This window comes from Anabrus simplex, chromosome 3 (genome assembly GCF_040414725.1).
Source record: "Anabrus simplex isolate iqAnaSimp1 chromosome 3, ASM4041472v1, whole genome shotgun sequence".
Classification (NCBI taxonomy): domain Eukaryota; kingdom Metazoa; phylum Arthropoda; class Insecta; order Orthoptera; family Tettigoniidae; genus Anabrus; species Anabrus simplex.
Genome location: NC_090267.1, coordinates 363,570,375 through 363,582,824, shown reverse-complemented (window position 1 = coordinate 363,582,824; position 12,450 = coordinate 363,570,375). Strand labels below are relative to the sequence as shown.

Here is a 12,450-nt window from a genome sequence, read left to right as displayed (position 1 = left end):
ATAAATTCATCTCCGTTTTCATCCCCCCCCCCGCCTACCAAGTTGATTCCCCCACCAAATGCGTGTTTCTTTATTTTTAAATACCAGTTTTCACATTTTTAACATCTTTAGAACTTTTTAGTACATATGTATTCATACAAATAAATCAACTAATTTTTCAATGATTTTACCACCCGCACGTTAAGGGGTTTTCCGTAAACAAAATAATACGTGATTCCTGCCTTTATCAAATCGGTTTTAATTTCGCCAATCCATTCCATTGTGTCTGTTTTAGCTATACTCCTGTTTTCATAGAATTCGACTATTTGTTTGGTAAGTCTGTGTGAGTGCATTCTTTTGATATGACCATAAATTTTAGCCTGCGTTTTCTAATGTCACTGTGAATATTTGTGTACTGTTTGATTTCCTGTCTACCTCTAAGTTGGTATTTTCCGTTGGTGAGTTTTGGCCTAGAATTTTCTTATGATTTTCATTACTTTTTCTCAATTTTTTCAACGTCTGCTTTCCTGTTCAAAATTAGCATCTCTGAACCATAAAGACATTCTGGTTTAATGACTATATTGTAATGGCTGAGTTTTGTGTGCTTGGAGGTACATTTTTTGTTATAGATATTTTGGGTTAGTCGATGTGCAGTTTCTATCTTTTGGCATCTAATTTCACTGGATTTTGATTCGAGTCCATTTTCCAGTTTCACCAAGTAACTTAGATTGTGATACTCGATTAATTTTGCTATATTTCGTTTCCATGAATTTTGGTGAATTTTTGTTGCAGGTCATGTATTCTGTTTTTTCAAAAGATAACTGAAGGCCGACTTTTTCCGCAATTTCTTTCAGAAGTTCAATCTGATTTTGGGCTGTTGAAATGTTTCTGGTTAAGTAGTCTATCGCTAGTTTACCTCTGCCTAAAGTGATTGGTTGGCGAATTTTGAAGACCAATTTCTGTTTGCGCCATTCTTGTATCACTTCTTCAAGGATGCAGTTGGCGAGTAAAGGTAAGAGTCCATCTCCTTGTCTTACTCCCGTTTTGTATTCAAGGGGATTTGAGGTTTCCCCATGAATTATTAATAGTAGTAGTAGTAGTAGTAGTAGTAGTAGTAGTAGTAGTATCTATATATTAAAGGAATTTACTAAAAATAGCTTTGGCATATCCGTCCGTCCGTTCTACTGCACTGGTTTACTTCATTGTTGTTTTATTCTCTTCGGAATAAGCTGCTGGTGAATCTTGGGACATTGCTAGCTTTCTAAGTTCAGCCAGCTATGAGTAATCATGCAATCAAATCATTAAATGATCAATAATATTGCAGACGAATATGGTCAATAATTGCAGGCGAATGTTTACGCTAACACGCAATACATTCTATACTTAGCAGGTTTTAAGCGACTAACACTTTCATTAATCTATATACAGTATAGATAGATAGATAGATAGATAGATAGATAGATAGATAGATAGATAGATAGATAGATAGATAGATAGATAGATAGATAGATAGATAGATAGATAGATAGATAGATAGATAGATAGATAGACTCGCCTTTGCCCGCTGTGGGCTCCGCCCACAAGCCCCCAGTTGCTCTTCGTTAGGAGTGAGTGATTACTCGTGTCATTCCGCTGTTGATATTCTACATTTTTTATACAGTTCCTTAAATATTTCTTCACATCGAATGCACAGCTACATTCTTCAAACTTAGCAGACCTATCAAAGTTGGTCCTATGACATGAAAATACATCTCGATCACGGCATGTTGGATTCTTATTTCCAAATAACAGCCACGGTCATAGACCTCCTACCAAGAAAGGTACTTTATAAAACATGGCGGCGTGTTCCCGTCCTCCTTTGTACAGCATTTCTTACCGAACTATCATGATACAGCGTAAGCTGCTGTCGCCTAGCGACAATCCGTCCATCAAGTCGATACAATCTTGGTGCGGCTTTGTAATTAAATTAATTACATAAAATTACTCATGAAAAACTACCCATCGGATTTCGTTCAAACCACTTCCTAAACAGTCTCAGGAGTATTAATAACAAATTTTGAAATTTTTAGCGAAATCGGTCCAGTAATTTTGGAGTCCATGCGAGACAAACACACAAACACACACACACACACTCCCGCCTGTATTGTATTATAAGAAGACGCTACATAAAGGGGCTTTTCAGCCTCAGTGGCATGTAAATCATGATCAATAAATTCAATTCAATTCTCTCTCTCTCTCTCACACACACACACACATACAGTTTCACGTTTATTTACATTATATACACAGGATGTACCAAATCTCGACGGCAAAAAATTAGGAATGGATTCCTCACATAGAGAAGAAAAAGTTTATGACAACATGGGTCCGGAGACGTATACTTACAGATTTATTCACACTTTTGTACATTTACACCGTACGTCTGTAACGGCAGCTGAAACACTTTGAGTATGTATCAGAGGAAATGTTCAAAATGACGCTCGTCGTCGCATGGAGTTAAGCACGCGATCAAAAATGTGTGGTGTAGTGCGTACTGCCTGAGAGGTTGTCACAATTCGCTCACATAAAGTTGCTTCATCAGGAACAGGAGTCGCATACACGAGAGGCTTAACGTGTCCCCACAGGTAAAAGTCCAGGGGGTTCAAGTCAGGAGAGCGTGGTGGTGACCAAGTAATCGGTCCTCCTCTACCTATCCAGCGCTCAGGAAAATGAATATTCAGATACCCGCGGGCAGCAGACTGAAATGTGCAGGAGCACCATCATGCATGAAAAACATTTGTCGACGGGATGCAAGTGGGATGTCTTCCAAGTAATCAGGCAATGCAGTACGCAAGAAATTCGTGTAGTTCTGTCCAGTTAGCCTATTCGGAAGAACGTAGGGCCCCAACAAGGAATCACCAACAATGCCTGCCCAGATGTTAATGGCGAACCTCTGGTGATGAGACGATTGGATGATTGCATGAGGACATACAAATTATTACTAAAATGAATTTGTGTCACAAAGTTTGAATAAATCTGCAACTATACGTTTCCGGACCCATGTTGCCATAACCTTCTTTTTTCTTCTCTCTATGTGAGGAATCCATTCCTAAATTTTTGCCGTCGAGTTTTGGTACACCGTGTATGTAGACATATATATACAGTATATAATGCCATTGTATGTATGTTGTCTGTATGCATGTATATATGGTACCCGCCCCCTACCCTATGCCCCTGTCGGGTGCAGTATGTATGTATGTATGTATGTATGTATGTATGTATGTATGTATGTATGTATGTATGTATGTATGTATGTATGTATGTATGTATGTATGTATGTATGTATGTATGTATGTATGTATGCATGTATGCATGTATGTATGTATGTATGTATGTATGTATGTATGTATGTATGTATGTATTACATCTTCTAAATCACTGAAGCGATTTCAACCAGACTTGGTACACTTATGACATAGTATCAGGAGACAAACTGCGTGGGAATAAAACACAGGCACCCTTACGGCCGGGGGGAGGGGCTGACATATGAAAATAATCGAAAATAGTAACGAATCCATACTTTTCAGGGTCGCTGAGATAAATAGTGACATTCCGGATTTTTAAAAGTCCAACGTCAGCCCCTACCAGGGTGGGGGCGAGGGGTTAGTAAGATATAAAAATAATCGAAAATAGTGTCGTATCTATAGTTTTCGGGGTCGCTGAGATGAACACTGACTCTTCGGATTTTTTTATACCTTAGGGGTGGGGGGCGAGGGGGTGAGATATGAAAATAACCGAAAATAGTGTCGAACACAGTTTCTGGGGCCGCTGAGATGAATAGTGACACTCCGGATTTTTTAAAAGTCTATGTTCAGCCCCTTTCGGATAGGGGGCGAGGGGGTGTGATATTTAAAATAATCGAAAATAGTGTCGAATCCATAGTTTGCGGGGTCGCTGAGATGAATAGTGACATTCCGGATTTTTTATAAGTCCAAGTTCAGCCCCCTTTGTGGTGCGGGGCGAGGGGGGAGTGAGATATAAAAATAATCGAACATAGTGTCCAATCCAAAGTTTTGGGGGTCACTGAGATGAATAGTGACACTCCGGATTTTTCTTAAGTCCAAAGTGAGCCCCCTTTGGCACAGGGCTGAGAAAGGGTGGAAAAATAAAGTATCCGAATTGACCGAAATTATGGACGTATGTGTGTATTTTACAGCAAACTTGTCGACTAAATTTGATACATACGTTACTTATTATCTGCAAAAAATGCTGTTGAGGCAGGACACCCATAATGCCCCACGGGGAGGGAGTGAAAAATAAATATAACTAAACGACCGATATCAGTCTCGAACCATAGTTTTCAGGACTACTGGAGCGATTTCTACCAAATTTGGTGCACATATGATTCAGGGTCTTCTATCAGGAGACTAACCGCGTGGGGTAAGACAACCCTAGCACCGCTAAGGAGTGTGAGATATAAAAATTGAAAAAAGTCCAAATTTAGCCCACTTTGGCATAGGAGGTAAGAAAGGGTGAAAAATGACCAGACTGGCTGAGATTATAAATGTATGTGTACTGTATATTTTCTAGCAAACATGTCAACTATATTTGATGCAAATATTACTTACTATCTGTGAAGAATGCTATGGGGACAAGACACCCCTAGAAACCCGAGGGTAAGGGGTGAAATACAAATAAAAGCGACCAATAATAGTGTCGAATCCATAATTTACAGGACTACTGGAGTTTCAACCAAACTTCGTAAACTTATGACTTACTATCACGAAGTAAACAGCGTAGGGCTATGACAAACTTAGCACCCCTAGGGATAGGGGTTGGAGGGGGTGAGATATAAAATTAATCGAAAATAGTGTCGAATCCATAGTGTTCGGGGTCGCAGACATTAATAGTGACACTGCGGATGTCGTTTAAATCCAAGTTGAGCCCCAATCGGCAGGGGGGTGAGAAGGTGCGAAGAAAAGTATATGTCCAAATGACCGAGATTTTGGATGTTTGTATGTATGTTCCAGCATAGCTGTCATCTAAACTTGGTACAAATATTATCTACTATCTGGAAAAAATACTGCGGGGGTCAGGACACCCCTAGAAGTCCTAGGGAAGGGGGAGAGATATCATTTTAACAAAACACGACCGATATCATTGTTGAATCCATACTTTTCGGGACTGCGGGAGTGATTTCAATGAAACCTAGTACACTTATGACATACTATCAACCCTGGGGGTTGGGGTGGGAGAGGGTGATATGTAAAAATAATCGAAAATAGTGTCGAATCTATTATTTTCGGGATCGCTGAGATGAATAGTGACACTCCGGATTTTTTGGAAGTCCAATTTCAGCCTCCTTTCGCACAGGGTGTGAGAAAAGGTGAAGAACATACTTTATTCACAACTAGCAAATGTACCAGTGCTTCGCTACGGCATTCTATATTGTATACGGATACCTAAGTAAATTACAATATATGCATTGAATAAGATCTTTTTTAATTCCATATCTCTGAGCGTTATCCGAGAAACAGCATAGGAAGGTCCACATACGTTGCTTCTAATTTAAAGAGCGAGTTGCGTTGTGACGATAACGGCAGGTCCACTTTCCTACTGCCATTCGCAATCGATTTGGGAATTTTCATTATAATGGCGGGCCCCATTGCCTGCTGCGCGGTCACAGTATATTTGGGGAGATTTCGTTGCAATGAGAGGCTCCATTTCCTACTTCCAGACACATAACAATCGAGGAATTTTTATTATAATGGCAGGCGCCTTCCCTAAAGCCAGTCAAAACTGAGTTGTGCTGTTATCAATATAATGACAGGCCCCTTTTCCTAATGCCAGTCAGTTTACTGCCACTCACACCGAGTTGATGAGTTTCCATTATAATAGCAGGCCACTATGCCTAACGCCAAGCATATTTTAGATGGGTAAATTTGTTTATAATGGCGAGCACCCTAGCCTACTACTAAAGACAATCGGGTAAAGGAGTTTTGAAAAATATTGCATGTTCCCTAGCCTTCTGCCAGTCAAATCGAGGAGGAAAATATTCATTATAATGGTACACAGGATCAGGAGAAAGACCCCATTCATACTGCCAGTTAAAGTCAATATGGGAGGCACTGATTACAATAGCAGACCCCCCCCCCTGCTGAGAGTCATTATAGATTTGTAAAGTATTAATTACAAAGGCACGCACACCCATTCTGGATCGCTACAAATCGACTTCAATGAATTAGATCGACATACGAAAGGATGTGCATTTTTACCTTCATTTGAAGATTAACTGCTCTAAAAGGTACATCATATCGGCAAAAGGTCTGTAGGCCTACGATAAAATGCCATGTATAACGGTCTATATGGCTGGTCCTATGTTATATTCTCAAAAAAGGGTCAGGGGAAAAAAGCAGGATAGTCAAAATTTGTACAACTTGAGAAAAAGCAACTTTTGTGCTTGACTTCCCTAGTTCTTTCCCCTAACAGCGAAACTTTGAGTGCTGACTCGCCTGCTTTTTTTCCATTTCCGACCTCTGAATATATGCGCATGATCACTCTGAAGCGTCCTGGAGCGTGAGACTTTGTGTCTGGGATACAACTGGGTAGGATGACCAGTACCTCGTCCAGGCAGCCTCACCTGCTATGCCTAACAGGGGCCTTATGGGTGGGATGGGAAGATTGGAAGGGATAGACAAAGAAGGGGAAAGGAAGCGGTCACACCCGGCATTTACCTGGAGGGGAAGTGGGAAACCACGGTAAAGCGCTTCCAGGATGGTTGAGGTGGGAATTGAACCCACCTCTACTCAGTTGACCTCCCGAGGCTGAGTGGAACCTCGTATCACTTTCCAAATTTCGTGGCAGAGCCGGGAATCGAGCCTAGGCCTTGGAGGGTGGCAGCTAATCATGCTAACCACTACACCACAGAGGCGTACATTTAGGAATATAATGAATATAATTAATGAGCGTCACACGGCAAGGCGACAATATTGGTGACTAACGTGGTTGTTAGATGACAACTTTGGGAAGAATAATAAACAGCGAATGGCATAATAGTTCAACAAGCCTGTAATGGCAATAATTAAGATACGATTATGTTTATAAAACGAGCGAAGCGAGTTTTATAATTACAATTCGAGTGTCTTTCTTCTTCTTAATCTGCTTACCCTCCAGGGTTGGTTTTTCCGTCGGGCTCAGCGAGGGATCTCACCTCTACCGCCTCATGGGCAGATTCAGACTCTGGATCGGGGGATACAACTGGGGAGGATGACCAGTACCTCGCCCAGGCGGCCTCACCTTGTGGAGGGATGGGAAGATTGGAAGGGAGAGGCAAGGAAGAGGGAAGGAAGTGGCCGTGGCCTTAAGTTAGGTACCATCCCGGCATTCGCCTGGAGGAGAAGTGGGAAACCACGGAAAACCACTTCCAGGATGGCTGAGGTGGGAATCGAACCCACCTCTACTCAGTTGACTTCCCGAGGCTGAGTGGACCCCGTCCCAGCCCTCAACCACTTTTCAAATTTCATGGCAGAGCCGGGAATCGAACCCGGGCCTCCGGGGGTGGCAGCTAATCACGCTAACCACTACACCACAGAGGCGTACCAAACAATCGTCATAATGAAAATCTGAACTCCGATTTGTAGAGAACCTGTATCATAATGAAAATCTGAACTCTGATTGGTGGAGAACCTGTATCATAATGAAAATCTGAACTCTGATTGGTGGAGAACCTGTATCATAATGAAAATCTGAATTCCGATTGGTGGAAAACCTGTATCATAATGAAATTTGAACTATAAAGAGCCTCATTAAGATTCAGTTTTCTGGCATATAATATTTATATTTCGGCATCGTCGAGCATAAAACTATATTGTATGGTCCAGCTAGTTCACCTGGTAAAATGTACTTATCGACATTGTCAAGTGATGATAATAAGTAGGATACCAGCCTTCACCCTTTGAGTAAGCTCTTCATCCCCTGCCCTAGGTTCCGAGCACTGCTCTACCTCCAAAGAAGAGCAGCACTGGTAGCAGTGGGCCGGTAGACGTGGGTCTGATTGATGACATCATTACGATGACACGTGCTGCTCAGGGCTACTCCGCCCCGAGCCCTACTCTCTTCTGTAATTACCGCCCCATATAATTAAAGGACACACTAATCTAATATCGCTCCTAGCAATCGCTCGGCGATGGGACACACAAATTGGGCTCCTCGACCAAGATTGCTTGTCGACTGCTAATGACATTTTAAACACGCTTGATTATCATTATTATGGTTATTACGTAATAGTCTCTCTCTCTACTTCAACCCTTATTTATAAACACCTCCTAATAATTCCAGGTTGTAAATTTGTTGTTTTTCTAATGTTTTTTTTTTTTTTTTAATATTAAGATTCACTTGTATCAGTCGTTAATCCGGAGATTGGTTGGCAGTTCCTCTCTCGTTTTTCATTCATGTCTGTCTTCCTCTAGCCTCTTCAGACCGAAATAGGAGTCTAGATTTAAGTCATTAGTTAAAGCATTGGCTACCAAGCCTCGCCAGGAGATATAAGACTTTGTGAATTAGTAACTGTCAAGCGACGAGGTGGCCGAGTGGTTAAGGCGTTGGACTGCTAATCCAATGTGCTCTGCACGCGTGGGTTCGAATCCCATCCTCGTCGAGTAAATGTTACCAGCTAGGGAATCTGCTACCTAGGTGACAGTCCTAAATGCAGACCAATAGTGATAATTAATAGTTTAAGATCCATAAAATGAAAACAAATATCATTATTTATAGTAATAACTTATTTTTTTACAAGGGCTGAAAGTGAGTTTTTACGTTTTCAATGATTTCATTTTCAAAGCCAGTACGCGGAACACTTTCGCGTTTGTAACGATATTTTATTTTATCCCACGCTGAATTTATTTTGATTTAAATAATAGGAAAATTAGGTGGTGTAGTGGTTAATGTGATTAGCCACCACCCCCGGTGGCCCAGGTTCCATTCCCGGCTCTCCCACAAAAATTGAAACGTGGTACGAGGACTGGAACTGGGTCCACTCAGCCTCGGAAGGTCAACTGAGTACTGGGGGTTCGATTACCACGTCAGCTATCCTCGAAGTGGTTTTCAATGGTTTCCCACTTCTCCTCCAGGCTAATGCTGGGATGGTACCTAACTTAAGGCCACGGTCGTTTCTTTCCCGCTTCCTTGCCTGTACCTTCCAATCCTCCCATCCCGCCACAAGGCTCCTGTTGAGCATAGTAGGTGAGGCCGCCTGGGCGAGGTACTGGCCCCCTCCCCATTTGTATCCCCGATCCGAAGTCTCACGCTCCAGGACACTACCCTTGGGGCGGTAGAGGTGGGATTCCTCGCTGAGTCCGAGGGAAAAACCAACCCTGCACGGTAAAAGTATTAGGAAATAAAGAAAGATAATAGGCAAAACATAACGATGCACTCCCCATCATAAACCACATTATTAGCAAAGGTGAATGATATAAATGTTACCTACCGAGCTCGATAGCTGCAGTCGCTTAAGTGCGGCCAGTATCCAGTATTCGGGAGATAGTAGGTTCGAACCCCACTGTCGGCAGCCCTGGAAATGGTTTTCCGTGGTTTCCCATTTTCACACCAGGCAAATGCTGGGGCTGTACCTTGCCACGGCCGCTTCCTTCCCACTCCTAGCTCTTCCCTGTCCCATCGTCGCCATAAGGCCTATCTGTGTCTGTGTGACGTAAAGCAACTAGCAAAAAATTACATAAAAAAAATAAATCTTACCTCGCAAGACTTCTTGGAGAGTGATGTGTTCATTACTTTTATGTCCTGATATCATAATCATAGGGCATGTTCCGTACCACTAGCATCAATGGCCACTGCCATTGGCTGAAATTTATACAATACTAGTTGTAGTACCAGGCGTTGCCCGGATAGTTTTTGAATGCTTACCTTCAAGATATGTATTACTTGTTAATTATGTGTGATGTGAATTTATGTAGAATTCCTTATTGAGGTGTTGATTGATATTTTACGATCTATGGTGTCGTTTTAAAATTATTTATGTGTGTTCGATTTAAAGTGTTAGATTATGTGATTTATAGAATATGTAGAGTATAGAATACTCCCATCCGCTAGTTCCGGATCGTCTGGAATTAGGGAGAGAGTGATTATTTATTTCAATTCATTATTCTGATACATGCGTAATATTCTTATTACATGTAAATGTACCTACTACTACCTTAAACATTACGCTTACACCAAATTACTATTTCTACCTGATCCTATCTTAGTCCGGTGGTATTTGAAGGAGCTCAAATACGACAGCCTCGTGTCGGTAGATATACTGGCACGTAAAAGAACTCCTGCGGGATTAAATTCCGGCACCTCGGCGTCTCCGAAGACCGTAAAAGTAGTTAGTGGGACGTAAAGCAAATAGCATTATTATTATTATTATTATTATTACTATTTCCACCTAATTTCTAAATTGTAGTTTAAAAAAATGAAAGCTATTTGCTTTTGTCCTGGGCATTAACAGTGTTTTATTGACTAGGACAACATGTATCCTACCTTTATTATTAATTGTTGTGAGTATTAATTTGCACTTTTACTTAGTGGTGCTCTCCTTTAATTTCCTTCTGTCACATTCTTCTTAAAATACGAAAAAATTGCTATTCGTCCTGGTGTGATCCATTCCCTGCTTAACAACTTAGCTATTGCATAGAAATCCTTCTCTCTTTCTATTTTTAATTTATATTCACCACCAAAACATTTAATTCCAAGTGCATCAGTTCTCCTACATACTTTCAATAGATGACCCTTTTCCATTATTTCTCCACACAGTGAACAATGATTTTCATTATGTTTCTCTCTCAGCCACTTATTTTTGTATATCCCCATTAGGCACCACACCACACCTATTAATTCTCTATTTTGGAGTCTTTCATTCCTTATTAACATATTTTGAATAATTTCACAGAATTGTGGTAATGTTCTTTTAGTATCACATTCTGCCCTAATCATCTGTTTCCCCATGTCCTTCACTCTGATCGTTACTTTTTTGATGAAATTCTTCTTTTTATTGTGCACCTCTTTATCCCGGTATTCTCCCTTTCCTATTCCGTCTAGCATATTAGTCACTTTCGTCACCCAATAATCATCATTTAGGTGTTTCATCTGATGTTGGTATGCTAGGTTCAATATTTCCCTCCCATCTTCCCTTCTTAATAACCAATGTTTTACTACTTTCCTAAGTATATCTGCTTGGATGCTGATATCTTTGCATAGTCTTCTAGCTCCACTATTTACTGTGCATTCTGGTAGACCCATTATTATTTTAGAGAATTTATTACTTATTACATCTAATTCATTTTTGTCTAATTCGACACCCCATATTTCTGCTCCATACAGTGTTCTTAATATCACAAGAGCATTTAAAATATTTTTGTGTAACTTGTAGTCAGTATTTGGAGATTATTCAATTTTCGAGTAAAACTTTGTTCATATGGAAGCCAGAATTGACCGGCAAGTATTTGATCTTTTCCAAAAAATAATAAGTCGATATTTGTATGCATTTACCCGTCGCGCTCTAGATGTGGTGTACACGATTTCAAACTGACATTAAGACTGTCACCAGTCAGCCCTGCGACCCCAAAATCTGTGGATTCAACACTAATCTCGGTCATTTTAGACTATTTACTTTTCATCCCATCTCAGTCCCAGTCCCAATACGGGCTGAAAGTGGATTTAAATGGTGTCCAGATTGTCACAATTCATCTCAGCAACACAAAAACAATGGATTCGACATTAATACCGGTTATTTTTTATTACTTTACTCACTTTTGCAATGTCTCTTTCTGTTTCTAATTAGGCATAGGCTACATATAGACAGCAGACACATTTATATGTACAAAATAAATGGAAAATATTTTGAGCATTAAACTAAATTTGAAAAAGTTTATTCGAGTGCTTTGGAATATATAATATTTTTGGTCTTTCCTTCTTCTGCAGAAACAATTCAATTTTTCGGCTACCCCACTCGTGAGCATTAAACACATAACTGACCACATGAAAAGCATGTATTTTCCAGATTAAATCCACACACTTAGCATTTGACGTTATGCCTTGTTTTTTTTTTTTTTTTTTTTGCTAGTTGTTTTACGTCGCACCGACACAGATAGGTCTTGCGGCGACGATGGGACAGGAAAGGGCTAGGAGTGGGAAGGAAGCGGCCGTGGCCTTAATTAAGGTACAGCCCCAGCATTTGCCTGGTGTGAAAATGGGAAACCACGGAAAACCAATTTCAGGGCTGCCGACAGTGGGGTTCGAACCGTTATGCCTTGTTGATGGTCACTGAGAATGCAAGGCGGACGGGAAACTGAAGTCTTTTAAAATGAAATGGCATGTCCGTGGGAATGCTGGGAATACGTCGAATGAGCATATCTTCTCCTTTTGACTTCTCATTCAGAATTGTCGCTTCTATGATATAATTGTCCGTCGGCAAGTTATCAATTCATGTTTTGGAAA

General features: G+C 40.7%; 1 non-coding gene across 1 annotated transcript; it reads left to right on the top strand.

Moving 5' to 3' along the window:
• Positions 1-8,532: 8,532 nt before the first annotated feature.
• Positions 8,533-8,614, top strand: TRNAS-GCU (transfer RNA serine (anticodon GCU)). Its single transcript has one exon. It is a non-coding gene; the product is annotated as a tRNA-Ser (tRNA).
• Positions 8,615-12,450: the final 3,836 nt, after the last annotated feature.